Source organism: Thermobia domestica, chromosome 16, assembly GCF_964235325.1.
Source record: "Thermobia domestica chromosome 16, izTheDome1.hap1.1, whole genome shotgun sequence".
NCBI lineage: Eukaryota > Metazoa > Arthropoda > Insecta > Zygentoma > Lepismatidae > Thermobia > Thermobia domestica.
In genome coordinates, this window is record NC_137469.1 from 70,769,150 (window position 1) to 70,783,464 (window position 14,315).

Sequence of the window (14,315 nt, forward strand, 5' to 3'; positions counted from 1 at the left end):
AAACCTCAAAAGGGAAAAAGTAGGTTTATTAAAAAGTGCTTGAGGTTTGGTAAAGGACAGCTTCCAGGACCTCACGCTGGATATCACTGAGTCAATGCATTATATTTGTTTCTTGCAAAGATGATAATTAGATGCGTAATGTGTAAAATTATATCATAGTTTGACTTTTTATAGGTCTTTCCTTAACACATCCATATTATCCGGCGTTCTGCCTGCCTGTTTTATGTCGGATAAGCGAAACTCTACTGTATTTTCAGATAGCATATACACAGGAGCTAGAGGTCTGCACGGGCCGGAATTTTTAGAACGGACCCGGCCCGTCCCCTTTAATTTATAATCTATAGGCATTAGCGGATTAAGGGCAGAGCCAATGGAGCCCAGGGCCCCCAGCTCAGGGGGCTCTTTAAAATCCCTCTGTTTAATACTTACGCTAGCGGTATCGCTAGATTTAAGTCTTTGCATCAGCAGCATTTACCTGTTAATAATGAATGCAATTATTTAATTGTTAATAATGAATTTAACTAAACTAATTATTGTAAACTTGGAGCACATTCAAATATTACAGCATAGTTCTCGGTAGTTCCATAAGTAATTTCAGAGACCACGGTATTTCAGTGGTAGAGCGTTCACCTTTGGTGCATGGAGTCCTTGGTTCGATCTATGCTCGCGCCAAGTGAACCTTGTGCTGGACAAACACTGTGTGCGTGGGTTTTCTCGAGGTTCTCCCGTTTTATCCCACTATTTTCATTCCACCATTTCATTCATTTCTTATCATCACATCTCTTTTAGCCTATCCGGCATAATCGTGGGACGTAAAACTTAAAAATTTCATTTCAAATCATTTCAATCAAAAAACAGTTGCAGGAAGTACCGGTATGTAATTTCGAATAAAACAAACTACTATATACAATTCTGAGTATATTATTCTTTTATGAAATTCTCGCGAACCTTTTTCTAAATTGAAGGGTAAGAAGACTAAATTCATTCTCTTATTATTATAGATCCATTTCAATTGAAGCAGTTGGAATAGTTGAAAAAAAAAAACATACCCTATATTCCAGTGTGCCACAATCGGTATAACGCGCCACACTGGTGTGTCCAGCAAAGTGAACAGTGTGACGCAAACTTTTTCCTATTATTTGCAAGAATATTTGTCGAGTTCCTGTTATTTATTATTATTATTATTATTATTATTATTATTATTATTATTATTATTATTATTATTATTATTATTATTATTATTATTATTAACGATTTTTTCATGGATCAGCTGTCTGTATACGGTTAAGCAACCACAAGTATCACAAGGAACGAGTGTAATTATTTACTTTAATAGTAATACAAAAGTCTATTTGCTTGTATATTCTACCGGTAATAACTGCATCCGTCTAGAAAGCTAGGACTAACAACAAAGGGATACCAAGTTGTGACCACACACCGCCCCAAATCGTGGGTGCCACAAGTTCTCTTCTACGCCTTAGAACAATAAGGGCTGTAGCGTTCAGGGAGAGAGAGAAACAACTTAATTCCATTGCAGTTATATGCTTATTAAATGTTAACTTATATTTATAAATTGTGTAAGTGATCATATCGTTTTCTGTTTATTATTATTATTATTATTAATAATAATAATAATAATAATAATAATAATAATAATAATAATAATAATAATAATAATAATAATAATAATAATAATAATAATAATAATAATAATAATAATAATTCTTATTATTATACATTTCTTAATACGTTGATTGCCATGTGTATGGAATTCCATACACACGGCTGTCCTGTACAGTAGAGCGTGATTATTTTCCATACGCAAACAATGTAGATATTCCAAGTTTGTTGTGTTCGTTCTATAGGTGTGTATGTAATTAGATACATATGGCGTAGAAATCAAAATTTAATGTCCATGCCACGTATATGCAAAACCATACACAAAGACATTTATGAACAAAGACATTGAGTTTGAGTTTAACGTCTCGTTCAGCAACGAAGCTATATGAGACGTCGGCCTACTGATTAACGTGGACTCCGAACCACGTGAGCTCTCGCCAGGAATCGAAGCCGAGTCTTCCACGCCAAAGGCGCGTACGCTAACCACTAAAGAGCTTATGACTGAGACATTTATGAGCTAAAACAAAGGCGAAAACAAAGATGTGTGATGTGATTTTGAGTTTATCGTCGCTTTCAGCAGCGAGGCTATATGAGACGTGGACCTACTGATTAACGTGAAATCCGAACCACATGAGCTCCCGCCGGACGAAAACAAAGACCTTTGGAATTGACAATTGTTTGGACATTCCAGTCGAACCTACCTAATATTAACAACGTTTCTACGATAATTTCGTAACTTGTATTATTTCTTTTGTTGATTAGCTTGGTTAGGCTTATTTAAACACTTTCTTCTTTGCACCGACGTGTCACATCTCTTGGATGAAGATACACTAGCTCTCACTGGAAATCTAATCCAGAACCAATGCACTTGAACCATTTGACCACAACAAGGCACATTTAAAAAGAAGTTTCGATTTTGTTCGGAAAATTGTGATTAGGTGTAACATTTAAAAATATATTTAAGAAAGGGTACGGAGTAAACGCACTGTACTTTCTCGCTCGAATTTTTTACACTGACTTACGTTAGGCTGCAACTGTTATTGAAACATTTATTTGGGAAATTGCGAATAAAATAATGTTTTGGAAAACTTTGCTAGAAGAAACTTCAGGCCCAAAAGTAAAGTACCCATTGGTCATATTTCCGTTAGAAATAACTTGATCCATATATTAGAATTATAAAGGATATAATTGTATGTGAACTATAAGCAAAAGCGTCTGAGTAATTTCTGAGAAAATTATGCAAAAAGTCATCCCCAAGAATAAATTATCCCTTGTGGATCTTTTCAGTACAAACGAGCTATGCTATATTGTTAGTGTTTTCATAAAACATTTATTTATGAAATACGAACACAATCGCCTGAGTCGTTCTTGAGAAAATCGCAGGGTAAAACTTACTGTCAAAAGTAATATACCATTTCTAGATTTTCCGGATGAGGGAATTATACCATATAGCTAGGTTATTTATGTAACACGTATTTATAAAATATGAACAACAAACATCTCCTGAGTTGTTTTTAGGAAGGTCATCGGGAAAAGCTTACCCCCAAAGGTAAACTCTTCTATCTGTACTTTTGACAGTATATCGAGTAATTTTTAAGCAAATCGTCGGGAAAAATTTCACTGTCAAAGTAAACTCTCTCTTTTGGATTTTTCTTTTCGGAACAAGCGAGTTATACCATATTGTAAGATTATTACAGAAAATATTTTTACTGAAATTAGAACAAATTTGTCTCAGTTATTACTGAGACAATTGTCCAAAAAAAATCAACCCTTGAGAAAACCACTTCTTCTGTATGTTATCGGAATAAACTATTTATGCTCTATGTTAGTTTATTAATGAAATATTTCTTTACGAAATATGAACAAAATTGCCTGAGGCGTTAATGGGAAAACCATCGGGGGAAAGCTCACCCTAAGATTAAGCTACTCCTTCGAACGAGTTGTCATATTGTTAGGTAATTAATGATACGTTTATTTATGAAATGTGGTTGAGAAAATTGTGCAAAAAGAACGCATACCATACAGTAAATTACACCATATATATTTTTTCAGAAAAATTATTCATATGTGGTGGAGATTTGTTAATAAAATATATATTTATCAAAAGTAAATATAATCGTCACAGCTTTTTTTTATTTGAGAAAATTGAATTATTTTAAATTTAAATCCTTCAGTAAATTACCGTTGCTTTTAGGTGTCGAAGGACATAAAATTCGAAAGATATTATGTTATTAAAACGTTATGTCTAGAATTCGGTGCAGATACGTTGAACAGTATGGCCTCTATTTGAGTGCGTGTAAAAGCGTGATGAACCGAGAGACAAATAGATGGACAGACATCGAAAAATCATTTTTTTCGATATGTAGGAGCCATGTAACTTGAATTTATTGAAATCTAGTATTCGGTTTTTATAACTATCACCACACTTTCTTCCTTCGTCGCTCGAATGTGAAAACGAATAGGCCTACACCGACACGTACTGTGATAATTTGTAATCCCAAAAATTTAATTTGTTATGTTTAATGTGTGGTTACTCTAGAAAAAAAAGCTTATGCATGTTACATCATTTTATTATCAGTTTTTCATGCTACTGTATAATTCGGTACGATTATAGTTAATATTCATGGCATTTTTTGGAAGCATTCGCGTTCCTCACAAAGAGAGCTGTAAAATTTAGATTTGTTTAAAGAAAGCACTCTTGATTTTTTTTTTTCACACAGACTTGCATTCGTTGCACTTGTGGATATGAAACAAAAGGAGAGAGAGAGAGAGTCAATGCTTTAAAAAGAAACACACACACAGAAACACTAGAACAGTTTTTTTTTTCTTCATGACAACGAGCTATCGCTGTGACTGTTCCTCCTGACTCACAGACACTCGCAGTGAGTTGAAGCTGTGTAAAAACGGAGAGGGAACAGTTAAGCATACCATACCATAAACTAAAAACAATCGCTATTAGTAATAAATAGTAAGCTAATTCTGAAAAAATACGTCATCAGAAAAACAAAAAGTTATTTCATTATTATATTATTTCGTTTCTTATTAACATAAAAATTATACACTTTCTACAATGTTTTGTAAAGAAAAAAAATTGAACAGGACCGGATGGGATTCGATATGGTGTCAAAACAGTATAAGAATTACTAGTCCGTCACTCTACCCACTTGACCACACAGATTTTTTTCTGTTGTCTATCTTTTTCTTAAGAAATAAATGCTCATGGCTATAGAGCATGTCACTTCCAAACTTAAGACAACAGTTTTTGTCTTTGTTTATATATTTTCGCATAACATCTTGCTTACAGAAGCTAATTTATATTTGGCAGACAATTTACACCCTAGATTTAACCCAATAAATGCAATATTTTACTCCAATTTCCATTCCTTGGTTCAGGTCTTCTCCTACTAATCTTGTTATTCCCTCTGCAATCGTGCTGTGCTACTCCAAAAATTCCCTCGAAAACATTATTGCCAGTATACACAAAACCGAACATAATTTTGTTTTTTGCTTATATTTTTATTATTTTATTATATTTTTTGGAAATATCTCCTTAGATGGATTGCTTTCTATTATCTCCACGTACTAATAACTGAATTTTACCAATAAACATATGGAAAATGGAATAATTGCGAAAAATTGTGAGTTACAGTATACGCGCAATATTTTTTGCGCATGGGAGTACATGTGCGCACGTTGCAAGTGTCTTGTGGTATTTAGGCCATGCACGACATTTACAGAATATTAGATATCCCAATGACTCATTGCTAAGTACCACATTACATGCTGCAAGCCGAAATGATGAAAATAATGAACAGATAATTGATGAATTATTTTAACACCGTTCAGCATTAAGATATCTGTGGTGGGTTTTGGTAAAGGGCAAGGGTGCAGAATAATTCTATATAGTGGCTGAAGTATCAAGGAATGTTGCGTACTTAAACAGCGATCTAAAAACACTCTAGTCTACTACGGTTTGTGGCTTCGACGTTTTTATCCACCATATTGGATCTGCAATCTTGAATTCAAGAATTTTGACCTCAGATTCGTAACCAACGACCCAAAATACCCTAGTAAAAAGCTATTTGTGGCTACATTCAGGAGTTTCGTGTTTCAGATCCGCCATGTTGATCCTCCATCTTGAATTCTAGAACTCTCACCTCAGATTCGTAATCAGCGATACGTGAAACCCATTATATCGTCGGTGAGACCAAAACTGTAGGTATTTCAACACATACGCGCAACTATAAACTACAGTAATATGGAACATCCGTAAGGTAATTCGAGGGGGGATATGTGGGGGGCAAAGGGTGGTGTCAAGTGGGGTAGTTTGATAGTCTAACATGTGGTTGTTTGGGGACCTTGTTGAGTTGATTAAAACAACAAATTGTTTTACATGCTGAAATCAGTTCAATCCCCCCCAGCTAATTGGAGGCGGTTTTTTGGGGGAAGGAGTGGATTTCGGTCTTTGTGCCCATTGAGACTTTTGATCCACATGTTAAGAACTATCAACCAGCGAAGTTTCAACAACATTAGCCGAAAGCCACTTTCCATAAGAAAAGTGCGGGGTCCTTTCAGACGTAACTTTACCCATACAGTCATAAGTATAAAGCGTTCTTTAATAAGCATTGCATGCAAGCATTAATAACTTTTAAAGAATATTTTTCCTTTACTACCCCTCACATTTTATCCAGGGTTGGGATTGGCAACATATTGGTCATAGCGTTGGCGTGTTTGAAAGTTGAGGAAAGCAGGATTTGTCAGAATAAATAGTCTCTCTAATACACATATACATGAGCAACTGTCTCTGTCATGCTTAGGAACTTAAACTGAACAGTCCTCTGTGGAAAACACCTCTACATACACATATACCTATCCTATGCCACCTCCTTTCCTTGTCAAAATTATTAACTTATAGTAAGAAGTTTTTATCTAAAATATGTCTTGAACATACTGTGCACTGTACAGTCAACTGCGCTCCCTATCACACTTAGAAAACTACGGTAGGTAGTCTTTGTCAAAATTATATGATATATACACACAGTTGTCCCAGTCACACTCATTGACATATGCTGACCAGTTCTGTCAAAATTATCACATACACGCGGACAAAATATTACTGGAGCTTTTGCACATACGCAAGTGACCGCAAACATTTCTTCACATCCAGTGTACGCTCGTATTCATCGAGAATGGAAGATATCCTATGGTCTAACAGTACGTATGCCCTTTTCCTTCTTTTTCCCTCCAAATTCAGAACCCTCCTATCGTACAAAAGATCGTTTTGCTGAGCTTCGTTCTTCAGAGCTGTTATTAGATGTATGAGGCTCGGATGTGGTTTTCCTAGCAAAGCATTAAGCTTATGATTCCAGCCCTCCACTGCATTATTTGTTCTATGCCTCTTTCGATAACAGTTCCACATTTCAACGGTAATATGAGCATTCCCCAACCACGTATCAACAAAGTAGTCATAGAACTCCTGAAGCTTACCATTCATAGGGGAACTTTCTTGAATAGAAAGCCAACCGTCATCAACATGTGCAGGTGGCAAATATGCCAAACCAGCACACATTCTTATGTGAAGTCTGACTTCGACGTCTTCTTTGTACTCCCTTACCAATCCGATATCTTGCACTTTTCTCCAAATGCACTGATTAAAATGGTAATTACAACCATTGACATCCACTGCCGGAAATACTGCCCTCAAACTTGAAACAGCTCCTGCTTCGAAGTCCATTATCACGGATTTTGGTTTCCACAAGGGTATAAAAGTACACAAATGCTCAAACAATTTACTGTATGTTTCTTTCCTCCTATTGGGTAAAAGAGCATACACTACAGGGATGACATTGGTCTCCTGCAGCGTGCTACCTACATCTACATGAATCGTATAAATTTGTGAAAATAATTTGCAATAGCTTCTAAATGTTCCATCCATGAAAAACGTGGTTCCTATCGACATAGCCTGTCTTCCTCTCGTCGTCGCAAAAGCTAAAATTCTATTATCTCTGCCATGGTCAAAGAGAAAGAAACTTGAACTGTCACTCATTTTAGTAACAGTTTCTGGAATATAAATATCCTGTACGTTCTTTGGATCTCCTGTTAAACCTTGTGTAGTTTGTCTCAAGCGATAAAGGGTACTTTTAACTGAAGAGAACAATGGAAGTTTAGTAACAAAATCATATCCACGACGGATCATGGGACCCATTTCTTCACGATATATTGCTGACACAGACTGAGTATCATCTCGAGCAAGTTTTTTCATATTTGACACACTCTTTCGAACCTCAATTGCAGCAACATCCATCTTACAAATGTGGCTTGATACCCTTAACACTACACCATCTTTCTCTAAAATACGACCACCACATTTCTCCGTTTTTTTCTTTTAGGCATAACCAATTGATTGAATTCTCCTGGTTTATCCGATACTGATGACCACTGTAAATGGCAGACGGTTTTCCCTTCAGTCTGCACAATTTCGATTTCCGCCATTTCTATTTCTATTAAAAAAAAAAAAAAAAAAAAAACTAGGTAAGAAGAAGGAAATAAATTTGCAAGTATTAATTATAAATATATATCAGTAGCAAGAATACTAATCACTGGCGCAAATCCTGGGGGTATGAGGGGAACATGTCCCCTCCAATCTTGGAACTTGGGGAACTATCCTCCCAATAATCAGATTTGAAATGTGTTTTTGAGGGTGAAGAAATGTGATGAATTGTGTCCGATTGAAACAAGGAAAGTGAGATGAAATTGATGTCCTCCCAGAATAAGCCTCAAATCTGCCCGCCTCCTAATCCTCCATAGAATTATTTTCAGCTTCATAAATGTTTTGAACATCACTTAAAAAAAAAAGACCGGTCTACCCCCTCCCCCAATGTTGAAGACAGATTTGCGCCCCTGATACTAATTATGTAATGTTTAGAATCCACGCTTTAGTTGTAACATTATATATATAAATCTTTCTGCTAGCGGGTATGTTTCTCACTTCTTAAGTCATTCCTATGCAATTGAGAATGCACTGACCTATCGGTAAATATTTGTCACAGAATGGGTCAACCTCGTATAGGTAGGCCTAGGAACCCTACTTGTGGTTGTGATAGTTTATAGTTTGAAACCTGTTGGCCTATATATGGCTGCAAGAATGGAAAATAAACGATTTCACAAAAAAGTTTAACCCTGAACAAATTCCGAAGACCCTGATTCTAATATTTGTGTTTGTTCTGTCAAAGAATATTTTCAAAAATTCTCTCTTCTTTGTTCTACGAGTAAACAATAAATTATTCTTAAAGGAATGTTATTTTGTTTAGTGCCGAAACTTCAAAGGTCCCTGCAAAAAATCTCGCCCGCCCCCGCAAAAATTCTCCTCAGGGCTCCTTAGGTCTATAAACAATTCCTTATATTTCTTTCTAACACTGACATTCGATGTCTACCAATGAGTTACACAATGAATATACCTAGTACAAGTAACTAATACAACATTACATTGCAGTATTACCACTTCTCGTAAAAAAAAAAAAAAAAAAAAAAAAAAAAAAATCGCTCTACTTGAATTTAATACGTGAGAATGTTCTTATTACATTAACAATCTTTTATACGTTCTTCCTAATATTATACTTTTTAATTCATTTCTATAAGTACACTGACTATATCAAGGGAAAAACTAACTAAATAATTAGGGTAGCTCCGCCTCTGTCTATGATTCTAATGTAATTAAAAATTGCATGTTAAAATGATACGGAACATACGTTTAGCTTGGATATATTTGTGACATAAGAAAGAAATCGAAAACAGGGTACTCACCACTTGAAGATATCAAAGAAATCGAAAAACACTTTATCCCAAGAAATTATTACACAAGTTCAAATCTCTCGCAGGGCTCAACAGTTCACCCAGCTATAAGGGATTCTATCACATTGCTATACGACAAGCTTTTATGTATAAGTCAAACCAAGGGAGGAAGGCAAATTAAGCAATTAGTTTATGTTTTGGTAGCTTACAACAGGGAGGGAAGGTAATTTAAAGAGTTTGTTTACCTTTTGGATTGTTTAGAGTCAACTGCATTGTAATTGGTGGGCTTGGTTGGGAATTGCCAATCAGATAGAATTGATCTCAAAAGCTGTCTTTTATTGTTGAAATGTTTTACTCATTTTATTCATAGAGTCTTAGGAAGTCTAAAAAGTAGATAATTGGCGAAACTGTTACAGGTTTAAGCTTTCCAAAATAAAATATATTGCTTTGCTTAGTGAGTAATTAGATTTGAATTAAATTAAATACAGAAAGCAGAGCTTTTGAAGAAAGGGTATATTACAATTGGATTTTCAATAATTAATTACATAGGAGCATACTTTTCATGGAAATATCCCTGTTGTCTCCTCGTTATTTGATATACTTTATGTCAAATCTAACTCAAAATTAAAGTAAGTTTTATTTGAACTCACAGTAAAGGGAAAATATATCTGACGAACAGTGTCACTGGCACGTAGATTTTTCATAGCAAAGTTGTTCGGACGCTAATAACGCCAGAGGCAAACATATTTTACGAGAGGGAATCATATCATCTTCCACCATGTCAATGTAAATGAATCGGTCGCTCATAGGACAGATAACAGTTCCTGTCGCTAATAGGACTGTCGCTTCTGGGAGTAATTCGTTTCCGTGTTCACTTTCCAACTAATCATGTTCCGCCATTTTTGGTTCTTATAAGGGCCTTTTTTATTTTCTTCTTGTCTACGCTATCCAAACTTCTTTGCCATAATTCATTAATAGGTAAGCCCCCTGTCCAGTTCATCATTTTGTCTCTTCCTACCTTCTTTATCCAATTTGCTTCTTTCCACTTCCTTATTATCATTCTTTTCTCCACCTTCAATACTTCTGTTTTATCACAATTAATTCCGTGATTAGTCTCCTTAACATGTTTCTATATGGCATTGGTATGTTTTTCCTCCTCACATCATCTTCATGTTGTTTTATCCTTTCATTTTCTTTCCTGTCTCTCCTATATATGACATATCGCAGTCCTCACACCATACCCTGTAGATGACTCCTTCTTCCTCTTCATTAATCTTTATGGTGCCTTTTCTATTCTTCTTCTTTATTGACCTTAATAAACTTTCTCCACTCTTTCTATAAGTTCTGACCCCTCCTTTCTTCAATAAATTCTTCAGTTTCTCCGTTTCTTCACCCATACTTTCTATACCATGCCATTTTCCACTCTCATCCTCTTCATTCTTCTTTCTCCCTCTCTTCCTCTTCCTGCGTTTTTCTTCCTTCTCTAACTCCTTCTTGCTGTAACCGTTTTTGTGGTGGACAAACACCGTGTGCGTGGGTTTTCTCGGGGTTCTCCCGTTTCCTCCCATTCTTCATTCCACCATTTCATTCATTATTCCATCATCACCGTCTCCTTTAGCCTAACCGGCAAAACCGTGGGACGTAAAACTCAAAGATTTCATTTTTTGCTGTAACCGTTCTTCTCTGACTGTCTGTAGAATTTCTCTATGCTCTCCTTCCTTCCTTTTTGTTCGTCCTCCAGCATTTCTATTCTTCTTATCATATTTGTTATCAAATTTCTCTTCGTACTCCTATCCACTTCGCTCCTCTTATGGCAGTACACCCCCGCTGAGCACTCTTTCTGTTACAACCTCGTAACCAGCCCTTCTCCTTGTTTTATTATGGTCATGTCTACAAAGTTTATTTTTCCAATTCCATGTCCAAGCTTATGCCTTTTCTTTATCTTCCACACTTTCCTTGAAGTTCTCTAATTGTCTCCTGGTTCCTTTCCACAAGCCTAGACAGTCATCCACATACCTATAAAACATGATCAAGTTCTTACCCCCTTCTTCTTTCACCTTTCCCCCACTTGTTGATAATCATTTCTGTCAGTACTGGGCTCAGCCTCGAACCTATACTGATTCCTTTTCTTATTTTTACCACTTTCTCCCCTATTATACAATAACTCTTTTCCCATATTACCTTCAAAGCCTTAACTACCTTCTCTTTTGTCCATGCTTATATACTAATACTTCCCATCTCTTCCTCTATGACAGTTCTTATCGTTTCTCTACTAAGACTCGGGAACAGCCTTAACATCAAGACTGAATATAAGTGTTCCCTCCACTAAGATCCACTCTCCTTAATACTTCCTAAGCTTCTTCTGTGTTCTTCACTCTCCTAGATTTTTGTCCTCTTATGCTTTCACAACATAACAGTATTTTATGTTTAGAAGTTTAATGTTACCAGTATCAAAATGAGTTCAAGTGAGTGAATACGATGTCAAGGGTTTGTTGTACTATTCTTATTTATGCATGATTCTTATTTTTATGTTTCTTGCATTATAACCTCTGTCGATGACGCCCTGCTCCCGAAGAATGTACTCTCGCGTGAACCTCCTTCTATTACTCCTGCCCTGACAATGTTAAATAGCATTGTCGATTTTAGTGCTTTTTTCTTTTTTTACTTTCTTATATGTGGCATATGTCACGATGCACATATGTACCTTACGGAAAAGCACTCGTAAAATTAATCTGCACGCATGAAAGCAACCTCTACCTTATGAAATAAGTTCTGAAATACTACGTGTGGATTTCGTGATAAAATAATTACATTACAATATCATAACATGTAATCATTTCCAGGGTACTTCTGTTTACGAGCATATTATCAATCTGTACACAATTATTTGATATTATCCTAGATTAATAACAGTACAAATCAAGAAAAGTCAGTTTTATACTTTTTATTTGGTGGACTCTTCTTTCTCAATCTACACCCGATATTCTTGTATATTAAATTCTCAAATTAATACTTATACTTCTCATTGCCTTAAAATTTAACAATAGTTATGGGCATGCAAACACTGTAACTACATAAATCGATCTTCCGGCGCAAATATTAGCTTTTGTTTATTATTATAATGCATACTTAGAACATCGGATAATTATGGAAAAGAGTAATAAAAAGATATTTATTCAACAACTGCCGCTCTGTCTCACGACGCCAGCATACTTGTTTTGTATTTTCCTGCAGCACTCAACTCGAGCGCTGATTGGCTATTGAATGCTCTTGAATTGGATTGTTTAGAACAGGACTGAAACGAAATTTCTTGAACGAAACTATTGAATTCAAGACAAAAATGACGTCAGTGCTGATGTATTTTTCATCAAATAGTCTTGAATGGTCTTGAACAAGAGTCTTGTTCAAGCTTTCTTGGATCTTGTACAAGAAGTATAAGAAGAGGACCGAAACGAAATTTCTTGACTGAAACTATTGAATTCAAGACAAAAATGACGTCAGTGCTGACATCTTTTTCATCAAATAGTCTGGAATGGTCTTGAACAAGAGTCTTGTTCAAGCTTTCTTGGATCGTCTACAAGCAGTATTAGAAGTTAATACTGTTTGTGCGGGTTGACAAGATTCTTATTCGATTCAAGACTATTTGATCAGAAAGGTGTCAATACTGACGTCATTTTTGCCTTGAATTCATAGTTTTGTTTAAGATATTTAATCTCGGTCCTGTTCTAATGCCGTTTGTACACTCAAAGGAAGTTTGAACCAAACCATTCAATATTTCTAATTTACCTGTTTAAAAGAATATTGTTCAAGATATTTGAACAAAAATCTTCTTTGAACAAGAGAAATTGAAACATTCATACACGATCATAGAAGTATTCAGTGTTGCCAACAATCTCTGAAGAAAATAGGCTAGATAGCCTTCAGAAATAAGCCTTTTTAAGCAAAAAATGGCTAGATTTTGAACTGCTAACCTATAACCCATATTGTAGATTTTAAACCCCTTTTGTGTGTGTGTGTGTGTAGGATTATAAATGAGTTATTCTAAAATTAGGGATGTAGAATTTTATTCGCTAAAGACTAACACTCAACATATATGGATTTGAATTACAATAAAATCGATCAATATCTCATCTAATTTGTGAAAGTCAACAGACATATTATCAGTTGAATTGAAATAAGTCATCGTCGATGACGTCGCAACTAGCCAAGACACTGGAAATGGATCGTTGGATTGTGGATTGGTTGTGTTTGTGTAGACTGCCATTGTTCCTATTTTCAGTAGTACTTCTTTCCGCAGGTCATACTCCTCACAAACACTCCTTATTTCTCCGTACACCCACATGAATCATCATGATGACATTGGTTATAGATAAGTTATATAAATTATATTATATATAAAGTTTATGTTATATACTGTATATATATAACTTTCGTTGCTTTAATAAGACACTCTGGGCTGTTATTACCCTGGCGCATGCCTAAATAATTACGTGCAGATTAATAATATGCGTTCAATGGTACGTGCTCTGGATGTTTTCCTATCTACTTATATGGAATTATTTCGTCACGAAATTCATTCATAGTGTCTTAGAAAGAATAAAATTTGTGTTCATGGTTGCAGAATAAATTTACGAAGATTTTCCTTATGGGTAGAAATATGAAGGTATCAAAAAGTGTTTGGTATCACCTAAGATTTAATGAACTACGAACTCCCTCTGGCATGCATTTTATAGTTAGGTTCTTGTATGTTACCAATGCAAATTCTAAACTCGTTAGACCCTTTTTTGCAGGTAAACCACTGAAGGTGAGATGATTGACAAGTTTGAGGCACGGAGTGTCATTAAATTTCTCCATCTTCAGGGGCAATGAACTAAGCAGATCCACGAAGAGATGAAAGAAATCTA